This window comes from Oryctolagus cuniculus, chromosome X (genome assembly GCF_051225735.1).
Source record: "Oryctolagus cuniculus isolate XC-2025 breed Fujian yellow rabbit chromosome X, ASM5122573v1, whole genome shotgun sequence".
Lineage (NCBI taxonomy): Eukaryota > Metazoa > Chordata > Mammalia > Lagomorpha > Leporidae > Oryctolagus > Oryctolagus cuniculus.
Window position 1 is genome coordinate 3,068,062 of NC_142888.1, and position 12,182 is coordinate 3,080,243.

At 41.3% G+C, this 12,182-nt stretch overlaps 1 long non-coding RNA gene across 1 annotated transcript in view; it reads left to right on the forward strand.

The window, feature by feature from the left end:
* Positions 1 to 837: 837 nt before the first annotated feature.
* LOC149119529 (uncharacterized) overlaps positions 838 to 12,182 on the forward strand; it is a 34,159-nt gene continuing 22,814 nt past the window's right edge. Inside the window, exons 1-2 of the long non-coding RNA XR_016228544.1 lie at positions 838 to 1,176; positions 5,859 to 5,981. This is a non-coding gene — a long non-coding RNA (uncharacterized LOC149119529). The remainder of the gene's footprint in view (positions 1,177 to 5,858; positions 5,982 to 12,182) is intronic.

Consider the following 12,182-nt stretch of genomic DNA (forward strand, 5'->3'; position numbering starts at 1 on the left):
CCTTTTTGATTGGCCCCCACTGTGTGTGTTCAGCCTGTCTTGGCTCTTTGGAGACCATAGCTAATCCTTTTTTTCCATTTGCTGTCTAACTATTGTCTAACTATTATAACTATTATAACCCAAAGGGACAGAGTGTTTGAGATCAAAAAAGGCTGTTAGACTCCACAAATTCTGCTGCCAGGAAGTAAGCTGATGTAAATAGTTAGATCCAAATACTTTCCAACTTTTGTTTAAAAGGGAGAATGACTCTGAGCGTAGAGCCGAGAGTTGAGAGTGAAGCTGAGAGCCCAGAAGGCAAAGTTGAAGACCAACAAGATTATTCCCAAGTCTTGAAGCCATCCAATGGAGTTAGGTACATTTAACCACTTTGGATCAGTGGTTCCTTTTTTTTACCCTTTCCCTTACCCCATTTCCTCCATTTTATGAGCCATGGTGTCATAACTGTTATCTTATGCATGTCCTACCATTGTATGTTGATCACAGATAATTTGTTTCCTTAGTTTTCCACATCCACAGAAGGAGAGGAATTGTGCTCCAGGAGTTATACATAATGGATTATACCCAGAGCCTCATGTGTACCTGGTTTAGCTGATGTAAGTGAAGATGTGGGACTTCTGGACTGGTGCTGTAATAGGGTTAGATCTTTGAGGATTTTAGGAATGGGTGAATATATTTTGCAAGTGAAATGGATGAGAATCATGGGGGCCACCAGGAGGCAGGCTTTAGTAAGCAGCATTTTAGCCTTCATGCTCTCTGCCCTCTAGTGTTGCTCCTATAGTTATATTATGCTACCTGGCAAAGGAGACTTGGCAGATGCAATTAAGTTTGCTAATTAATGACTTTAAAATGGAGACTATCCTGGATTATCTAGGAGGCCCATTGCAATCACATGATCCCTTAAAAGCAAAAGAGCTGCAACAGAGGAGGAAGTCTGAGCAATTTTTGAAGCAGAAGAAGGACTTGCAGATGGAGGAGGCAATGTGATGGAGAATGTGAGGTAGCCATTAGAAACCAAGAGAGACTCCTAGCTGACAAGCAGAAGGAAAGAGGGACCATCGGTCCGCAAGGAATAGAATGCTGCCAACAACTTGAATGTTCTTGGAAGAGGTTTCATCCCCAGTGCCTCCAGAAAGGATCGGAGCCTTGCCAATGCCTTGATGATGTTTTCGGAAAGCTGTAAGTAGAGGACTCAGTTGAGCCACACTATAGTCTTGTAAAAATCTGTACTCAGGTTTTTGATGTATAGAATTGTTTGCTTAAGTAACTAAGATTTTGGTTATTTGTTATGGTGGCTATAGGAAACTAATACAAATGCCTATTCAATTTCCATTCTTATTGCCTCCACCAGGAATTTGATGGGGTTGGAGTGGGGAAATGGGGGAAAGGCCAAAAGATAAAAGGCCCTTTCTGACTTCTCTGAGCATTCATGGTGTTTTTGAAAGTCTGTCTTTTAGAAAATGAAAAGCCATCATAAAGGTATGATGGGTATTATGGTGGGTTTTTAGGGGTAATTGTTGTTTTGTCTACATTAATCCTTCTGGGCCTGATCCTGAAAGCAACCTTTCTTAGTACAGTTGCATATAGATGAGGTAACAATGACGTTAGGAAAGAGCATATGAGAGAGAGAGAGAGAGAGAGAGAGAGAGAGAGAGAGAGAGAGAGAGAGAAAGAGAGAGAGAGAGAGAGAGAGAGAGAGAGAGAGAGAGAGATGGGGAGGAAGTTCCTGGAGACTTGCAAGTCCTCTAGAGGAAGGAGGACCCTGAGGGCTGAATGTTGGCACCTGGCCCCAGCTATACATACAGATAACAAAGAGAAAGAGATTTGGAGTGAAGAGGCTAGGGCCAGATCTCTGCATACCACATTCAGGCTATAATTTTGTGAAAATAATTTATTATTCTCCTTGGCTCTCTGTCATGAAATGTGGGTCAAGAGAAGACCAACCTTGTGGAACTATAGTCTCAGTTAAATCATATGATACATGTGGAAGCATTTTTTCAGCTGTATAGCATTACCTAAGTCACATTTGGGAGTCGTTACACCTGATACCAACCTTAAATCATCAGACATTGATTGAGCTCTTTCTGTGCAATGTCTTGGAGAATAAAAAAAGAGACCCTGCCTTGGCTCCTGCTGAATGGCTAGTGTGGCTGCTCATGTAGGATCCCTACAAAGATGGCTTAAGAATGCCAGAGGTTTCCTGCTGCCTTTGTAGCTCCCTATGTGTTTGGGCAGGAAGTGACAGACTGCCTTTGTAGCTCTTTTCCACTACTATCAAAGTGGTTTTCTTGGAAGGTGGGGTAAGGAAGACTGAAGTAGAAGTAAATTGAGGAATTTGTGGTATTGGGATTTCTGGATTATTTCCGAGATAAAACATATTTCTCTTGGAACATGGTGTGAGACATGTATGTCTATGCACAGGTGTGTTCACATGTACCTGTATGCAGTGGTAGGAATGGGAAGAGGCTCCCAATAGCATATAGAGACACAGTAAAATGAACTGAAGTGACATTGGGACCAAAAAGAGACCAATCCATTATGTTGAAGGTCAGTTTCCTTGATTATAGAATCTCAAATGTTCATGGCTAAGGAGGCACTAAAGTAAGCATAAGTATCTACTGCAGGTAAGAAATGGACAGAATGCAGCTGTGTTCTGTACTGTTGTGGATTGCATTTCCAGAAAGTCTAGAATGGTTAAGTCCCACAAATGCTTAGGTCCACAGGGCTTGGATTTTATAACACCAGCAGTGGTCCATGTCTGCTTTATTCAGGTAAGTTAGGATGTTTTCAAAAGCTATGGTATTTATTTGCATTTTCCCAATGGCTAGTGATCCTGAGCATTTTTTCATGTGTCTGTTGGCCATTTGTATTTCTTCTTTTGAAAAATGTCTAATCATAGTCTTTGCTCATTTCTTTGTTTTGTTGTTGAACCTCTTGAGCTTCTTATATATATTCTGTATATTAATCCTTTATCAGATGCATAGTTTGCAAATATTTTCTTCCATTCTATTGGTTACCTCTTTACTTTGTTATTTTTACTTTGGTGTGCAGAAGCTTCTTCATTTGGTATATGATTATGGTAATACCTGGGATCATTCAGGAATATTTCCAGAACTCTAGCAGCCTACATGGTACAAATAAAAATAAAAGAGGCAAAATAAAACATTTGGCAAAATATTCCATCCCTACGACTTCTTGATAAGGGAATTTCTCATCTCACAAAATGTCCTAAGGAAGCATGGTTTGTGGTGGATTTAATGAAATGGCTTCACAACTCATCTAAAACCCAGGTTACATGCAACTTTTTGATTTGCCATCCTAGAAGGTTGCTTGTTATTTCTCAGATTTTTTTCATCCTGATCACAATATAGCTGTAGAAGTCCCAGCCATTTTATTTAAAAAAAAATATTTATTATTTGAAAGAGTTAGATGGATAGGCAGAGGCAGAGAGAGAAAAGTCTTCCATCTGCTGGTTCACTCTCTAAATGGCTGCAGTGGTTGAGGCTGGACCAGGCGGAAACCAAGAGCCAGGAGCTTCATCTGGGTTTCTCAAGTGAGTGCAGGGGCCCAAGCACTTTGACCATCTTCCATTACCTTCCCAAGACATTGGCAGGAAGCTGGATTGGAAGTGGAGTAGCTGGGACTCAAACCAACTCCAAAGTGGGATGCTGGCACTGAGGTGGTGTCTTAACCCACTGTGCCACAGCAACTGCCCCCCGTTTTATTCTTACAGTGCTATTTAAAGATGGGAAAATATATGTTCCCTCATATCTGTTTTTAAAGATTTTTTTACTACAGTGAACATCACATTATGTAAAATTAACCAGTTTAAAGTGAACATTATGTACATTAAGTGTTAAGTATATTCACAGTGCTGTGCAATTACTGCCTCTGCCTAGTTAGTTACAAAACATTCCATTGTGCTAAAAGAAAACCCTGTGCCCGTTGAGCATTCCCTCCCCAAGTCCTTAGTGACTGCTAATATGCTTCCTGTCTCTATGGATTTGCCTTTTCTGGATATTTCATATAAAGAGGATAAGACAATTTGTAACCTTTTGTATTAGCTTTCCTTTGCTTTGACATAGTATTTCAAGGTTCATCCACTTTATATCATGTATCAGTACTTCTTTGTGACATTCCATTGTACAGACATACCACGATTTGTTTATCAAGTCTTCAGTGATGGCCATTTGACTTGTTTCTACTTTTTTGCCATCATGAATATGCTGACATGAATATTTGTATACAAGCTTTTGTACAGACAAATGTTTTTATTTTTCTTGATTAATTACCTGGGAGTGGAATTGCCGGGTTGTGATGATTATGTTTGATTTTTTGCAAAACTGCCAAACTGTTTTCCATAGAAGCTGCAAGATTTTACATTCCTGCCAGCTGTGCACAAGGATTCTAATTCCTATACATCTTCACCAAGACTTATTGTTTTCTATGTTTTTGGAAAATCCTAGTCAGTGGAACATGGTGCCTCATTGTGGTTTTGATTTGCATTTCTCTAATTTCAACTAATTATGTTGAACACCTTCTTGTGTACTTGTTGGCCATTCATATATCTCTTTTAAAGCTTACCTTGAGAACTCAGAAGATGATTACATTTTAGTTACTCTGAGCCAAAGAGAAATTCTTCCCCCTTCCATACATGTTGTTTGTGGAGCTTCCACATCTGATGTCTTAATATGGTTGCAGGTGCAAAGTAAATGCTGAGTAAATTAATAGACCCAAAAAGTGACTTCCCACCAACCTCTCTTGTTGTTCCTTGCTTACAGAAATGCAGTTTGGTTCAGGTAATTTGGTTTAGGTAACCATGTGATTCAAGGAAGCTTAAACCATTCATCCACTGGTTGGCCCCATATATAAATACTCCATAGACTCAGGGAGAAGAAGCAATGTCAATTATAGGACCAGTTAGGGCAACATTAAAAAATAAAAATTATTCTTCATGTCTTTTGAACTAGCAGTTTCACTTTGAAACATATGTCATAAAGCAAATAGCCAAAACCAGAGAAAAGTGTGGAGAACATAGCCTAGGAAGCTACATTTTTGTATCTCCATTGCCTTTGCCAAATAATTGGTTTAGAATGCACATGTGAGCAGGTTCAGCCATTGGAATGTCAAGAGAGGTCTGTCAGGGAGACTTCTGGGAAAGGTTTCCTCATACTTCAGAAATAGTTTTGGCTGTTCTGTGTGGGGATATGATAGTTGGAACTGCTTCAGCTACCTTGAGACCAGGAGGAGATAAGTGCGAGGACAAACCTAACATGCTAAGGATGGCCAGCAACAAACAAAAACAGCTAGAGAGAGCGTGGATCCTAGATGGATTCCATGAACCATTAATTAGCCTACTCTGAAAGTGCACCACCTTTGAACGTCTTACTATGTGAGACAATACGTGCCCCCATATTTAAACCAGTTCGACTCACTTGTAGTCAGTATCTCCCTGAGACACAAAAGGAACTAGATAGCTCATTCTCTCTCCAGTTTCCATCCAGAAATTTAAAACTTAGTATAAAAGTAGCTGGCTTTCTGATTTCCACTAAAGGTTTTATGTGTTCAATTAGGTGTTAAGCTGGCTTTGCAATATGTCAACTTGCCTAAGCAGGTACTACATTTCCCAGTGTTCTCTTCCCTCTGTGTTTCTAGTTGGGGTTGGGCACATGAGAATTTTGTAGGTGATCTGGAAGGTGGGAGAGACAGTAGCCAGTTTGCTCTCAAAAGATCAGAAAGGTAAGGCCCTGTGCCGATGCACGGTTTTGTGGCTTGCTGGTGCATCTTACTGGTGAACCAGCAGCCAGGCTTGCAGTCTCATTTCTTACAGGATTTCTTTCTTCAACCTCTCTCAATTCTAGGTCGGGTGTGATTGTGGCTTTATGGCAAGATCACCAAAATCGCCTGCCAGTCACCCAAGGACTCACAGTTTGAGGCTTGATGGTGGGGACAGGCCAACGGAAGTTCCAGCTGGTTCTTCACAGGTGCGAGTCGCCCCTGCTCTCTGCTGCTTCACACCAGACACATAAGAATTAACCAAACTAAGGCTGCTTTATCAGGTCCCATAATTGCTTAAGGTCAAATCCCAATAAAAAATTCCTACTCTACATCATTTCTAGTGGTTCTGTTTCTCTAACTGAACCCTGGGTACTATGCAGTCAAATATTCCTGACCCTAGGGCTTAACTTTAGATTTTACTTTCAGTATGTATTTAGAAAAACAGCTTAAATGAATAGAGGTGAGCTCTGTAATATGGACTCATACTTTCTGACTTAAAGAAGACAAGAAATTGTGCTTGTCCTTTCTCTATTGCATAAGAGTACATCTCTAGCCTGGATATGCATAGTGGGCCAATAGTTTGCAACTTCTGATTGTGGTGTTTTAGAATACATCACTCATCTCTGTAATTTTAGATACTCGTGTGAATAGCTGAATTTCCCCATTTTCCTATGGATTTTTGACCTTATTGCCTCTAGAAAGGCTATACTCCCTTAATGTCCAGCTTGATTGTATTTAATTATCTATCTCTATCAAAATGATATATAACAAACCACTGAAAAACTCAGTAGCTTAAGGGCCGGCGCCGTGGCTCACTAGGCTAATCCTCCGCCTAGCGGCGCCGGCATACCGGGTTCTAGTCCCGGTTGGGGCGCCGGATTCTGTCCCGGTTGCCCCTCTTCCAGGCCAGCTCTCTGCTGTGGCCAGGGAGTGCAGTGGAGGATGGCCCAGGTGCTTGGGCCCTGCACCCCATGGGAGACCAGGAAAAGCACCTGGCTCCTGGCTCCTGCCATCGGATCAGCGCGGTGCGCCGGCTGCAGCGCGCTGCGCCGGCTGCAGCGCGCTGGCCACGGCGGCCATTGGAGGGTGAACCAACGGCAAAGGAAGACCTTTCTCTCTGTCTCTCTCTCTCACTGTCCACTCTGCCTGTCAAAAAAAAAAAAAAAAAAACAAAAAACAAAAAAACAAAAAAAAAAACTCAGTAGCTTAAAATATCAAGTGTAAATTTAATTAACACGTCTATAGGTTAATGATATAAGCTGAACCCAGTGGGCAATACCTCTGGTCTTGCTGGTCTCACTCATTTATCTGGCAGTTGACTGCCTGTAGGCTGGTCTGAGACAGCCATGGCTAAAATGACTGTGGGTGAACTTGGTTCTGCTCCACATCCTCTCATCCTCCAACAGGCCGTTCTGAGCATGTTCTCATGGAGATGGCAGAGGGCAACAGTGAGTCAGTCCAATTATGGAAGAAGCTCTGTTCAAGCCTCTGGTTATGTTGTGTTCAATATTCTGTTGTCCTAAAATAAATGAAATTGGCTGAACCCAAAAGCATTTTGCAAATAAGGGTGTGAATTCAGGGAAAAGTAAAGAATTGGGACAATTTCTGCAATCTATCACACTTAGCAACACTCTTTACAGAAGCGATAAGTAATCATGTCAGCCTGCTGCTACTTCCAGCACCATTTCCTTTCCAATATCTAGATTTCTATGGCTTTCAATTGCTGTGTTAATGTGTGACGCAAATTGTTCATTGTCAACACATTATGTTTGTCTTGAGCTCAGCACCCCCTCTCATTAGGATAAGTAATTGCCTTATAAAACTGCAGCTTTGTGCAATGAACTTGCCCTCTCCATTTATCTCAAATATGAAAACAAACAAACAAGAGGTGGCAAAAACAAGAACCTCAGGGGTGAAGAGTTGCTGAACTGTGACAAATAGATAAATATATGTTGTTAGGCAGGGAATAAATGGAATCATGGCTGCGATTGCCTGAGTTACCCATCTAAAATGTTGAAGTGTATCAACTCCAAGCTCATTGCATATATATGATTCCATATTTTTAATTCTACTGGTTTTAGACAGTAATTTTAAGGAATATATATATATATGGACAAGAGAAACAACTAATTAAATTCTTGAAATTCTTGGTAGTTTTTCTATCTGAGTGAAGTAAGTTCCTTAGCATTTTTTCTAAGTGATGTACATTTACCAAAGGTGCCCACTGTGCATTTGTATTAGTCCCTGGAAAATAGTCTTGAGACAAGCATTCCAGTGCAAGTGGTTTATTTGGAAGTAAAAGAAATGCGAGTAAGGAAGTGAGACAAGGATAGGACGGCAGCCAACAAGAAGTAACTAATCGGCCGGCGCCGCGGCTCACTAGGCTAATCCTCCGCCTAGCGGCGCCGGCACACCGGGTTCTAGTCCCGGTCGGGGCGCCGGATTCTGTCCCGGTTGCCCCTCTTCCAGGCCAGCCCTCTGCTGTGGCCAGGGAGTGCAGTGGAGGATGGCCCAGGTGCTTGGGCCCTGCACCCCATGGGAGACCAGGAAAAGCACCTGGCTCCTGGCTCCTGCCATCGGATCAGCGCGGTGCGCCGGCCGCGGCGGCCATTGGAGGGTGAACCAACGGCAAAAGGAAGACCTTTCTCTCTGTCTCTCTCTCTCTCACTGTCCACTCTGCCTGTCAAAAAAAAAAAAAAAAAAAAAGTAACTAATCAAACAAGTTAGCTCTGTGAGCAATTGGGGAGCATAGTCCAGTTATGGAACTTTGGGAAACAGTGTAGAACACACATTTTTCTTAAGATTTATTTATTTATTTGAAAGGCAGAGTTACAGAGAGGCAGAGGCGCAGAGAGAGAGATCCCCAGATGGCCACAATGACCGGAGCTGCGCTGATCCAAAGCCAGGAGCCAGGAGCTTCTTCCGGGTCTCCCACATTGAGTGCAGGGGCCCAAGGGCTTGGGCCATCATTTACTGCTTTCCCAGGCCACAGCAGAGAGCTGGATTTGAACATATATTTCACAAAAGAAGATATATGGATAACATATAAACACATGAAAAGATGTTCAACTTTATTAGTAACTAGGGAAATGCAAATTGAAACCACAAAGAAATATCACTACATGCCTACTATAATGGTCAAAATAAAAAATTCTAACTCTATCAAGACAAGGATGTGAAGCAATTGCAACTCTGATACATTGTTAGTGGGTAAAACAATTTTGAAAGATTTATATAAAATTAAACATACATTCATCATATCTCCTATCAATCCAATTCAAAAAAAATCAACAATGTCCTTGCAAGGATTTGTGTGCCAATAGTTAAAGCAGCTTTTTTTATAATTAGAAATACCAAAAATAATCCAAATATCCATCACCCAGTAACTTCATGTTTTCAGAGGAAGCCTGATGAGAATAATTCTGTTTTGTAACCCTTAGCATTTGGCTTCCTTTCTCTTACTTATGGTGGCTTGGATATAGTCATCATATCCATATTCAAGCAGTAGGAAAAAAGACAATCAAGAGAACTACCATTTTTTAAAATAAAACAGAAGTTTGTGGTTTGAGTCCTGGATCCTCTGCTTTCTGTCCAGCTTCCTACTAATGCACACACTGTGATGCAGGAGATGGTGGCTCAAATTCTGTGGTCCCTGCTGCCACTCATGTGGCAGACCCAGACTGAGTTTCAGTGTCCCAGCTTTGGCTTGGCCCAGCCCTGGCTATTTGTGAGCATTTGGAGAGTGAACCAGTAGATGGAAGAACTCTCTCTCTCTCAGCCTTTCAAGTACAAATAGAAACAAACAAATAAAAGTTTTACAAAAGAAAGTTTATTTTGGTGCAGAAATATTTTGAAATTTGTGCATAGTTTTTTCATAATATGCATTTTACATGATTTTATTGAAGATACCTTATGTAGTCCTTTTATATTTCATTGGCCAATATTTAGTCATTGGCCACATTGAATTGCAAGAAAGAATGGGAAAATGTAATATAATCTTTAAGCTTGACTATTGAATAAATTTGAGGTTCTGTTATTAAGAAGAGTGTAATGGGAGTTGTGATAATCAAAGCACAGTGGCTATTACAATAAATAATTGTGGAACTACCTTATATAGCTAATCCCCATGCCAACAATTATGCTTGGTTTACTCTTTGGTTCTCAAGGAAATATGATTCTCTTTCACTTAGAAAGCTAGCACCACTTTTAGATGTGTAAGCTCCTCTTAAAGGGAGTTATGTAAATAATGCATGTCTTCAGATAAAGGACAGAGGCATCAAACAGTGAACCTCTGGGGCTTCAACTTTCACACACTAATTTATTCACATACTCTTACCTATATTCAGAAAAGCATTAACCAATTTTTATACTGCTTTAATCTTTAACATTAGAATAATCATCAATAAAGGATCATCATGCATAATTAACATCATCAATAAGTTAGCATTTGCCTATTAAAGACTAAAAATTTGAGCAAGAGATGGTAATGAAGAGAAAACTACCAACACTTTTAAAAACATAAATTTTACCAAGTACCTTCACACCCATTCTCCCATGTGCCTTCCTTCTAGTTCCCCATGTTTTAGGACCAAGGACCAATAGACAATTGAGCAAATTTTGACCAAAAGAATGTAAGCAAAAATATCTTTTCCATACAAATGATTTTCTACAGTTGGACAGGTGTGATCCCAAATGGTGCTGAAGGAAATACCTACCTTTCTAGAGGAAAATCCTTAACTGTTTGCTCAGAAAGAGAGGAATTGATCATTTATCTTTTGAAAAAACAAAAAGATCTGGTCTTTTGACCTTGAATTTCTTATATCTGGAGAATGATTTGCTGGATGCTTCCCTGGCTTGAGCATGGTTGATCTAATGTAGTTAATTGCTCTTTTTAAAAAAAGATTTATTTTATTTATTTGAAAGTCAGAGTTACACTGAGAAAGAAGGAGAGGCAGAGAGAGAGAGAGGTCTTCCATCTGCTGGTTCACTCCCCAGATGGCCACAACGGCCGGCACTGCACTGATCCGAAGCCAGGAGCCAGGAGCTTCCTCCGGATCTTCCCATGTGGGTGCAGGGGCCCAAGGACTTGGGCCATCTTGTCCTGCTTTCCCAAGCCATAGCAGAGAACTGGCTCGGAAGTGGAGCAGCTGGGTCTTGAACAGGCTCCCATATGGGATGCCGGCACTGCAGGCCGCGGCTTTACCCACTACCCCACAGCGCCAGCCCCAGTTAATTGCTTTTTTTACTAGATACTCATTTGATAGCTGGCAGTAGTCTAAAAATGGCTCCTTATCTTAGGGAAGGAGGAATAAACTATTCATTTGTTTAAAAGAAGAGAAAGGAAATAGTGATGACACAAATAACTGATAGATGCATTTGAGTTCAAACTCTTAGGATAATCAAAGCAGCATGCGTTATCTCAGTCAACTGTTGTCAAAATAATGCCACATAAAAAGCCATTACAAAACTCAGTGGCTTAAATGATTTGTCTGGGGCCAGTGCCGTGGCTCACTAGGTTAATCCTCTGCTTGCGGCGCCGGCATCCCATATGGGTGCCAGGTTCTAGTCCCGGCTGCTCCTATTCCAGTCCAGCTCTCTTCTGTGGCCCTGGAAGGCAGTGGAGAATGGCCCAAGTGCTTGGGCGCCTGCACCCGCATGGGAGGCTGGGAGGAAGCACCTGGCTCCTGGCTTTGGATCGGCTCAGAGTGCCGGCCATAGCGGCCATTTAGGGGGTGAACCAATGGAAGGAAGACCTTTCTCTCTCTCTCGCTCTCTCTCTAACTGTCTAACTCTGTCAAATAAAAAAAATAAATAATTTGTTCTTATACAACTATGGGTTGTCTGGCATTTGCATAATATGTACCAATCTTGGCTGAATTTGACTGAAAGATGAAGATTGGGACCATATGGGCTCCCTATGTCTTTCTTCTTTCTTTGGTCAGCAGGCTAGCTGGACAGGTTCTCATGGCAATGGCAGAAGCATAAAAGTGGTGAATTGAAATATTATCTGCTTTAAGGTCTAAGCACAGAACTAGCATATTCACTTTTGTCTGCATTTCACTTGGCCAAGGAAAGTCATGGCCAAGAAACATCATTAGTGAATCAGGGAAAAATATACCCCACTGCTAGATAGAAGAATTGCATGTCACAGGACAGAGAGCCTGGATAAAAGACAGAGGTAGATAACTGGACACATAATGAGTACCGACTGAAAAGAAGAAATAGCTCTCTTTACTTCTGTACCTTTAGCTGATACATTTCACTCCTGCCCAACTCTGTAGGCACACTTTACAAGTGAACTTTTGGGGGGCGATCATTTTGGTATAGCAGATAAGGCTGCTGCCTGCAATGCTGTCATCCCATATGGGCTCTGGTTCGTGTCCCAGCTGCTCCACTTCCAACCCAGC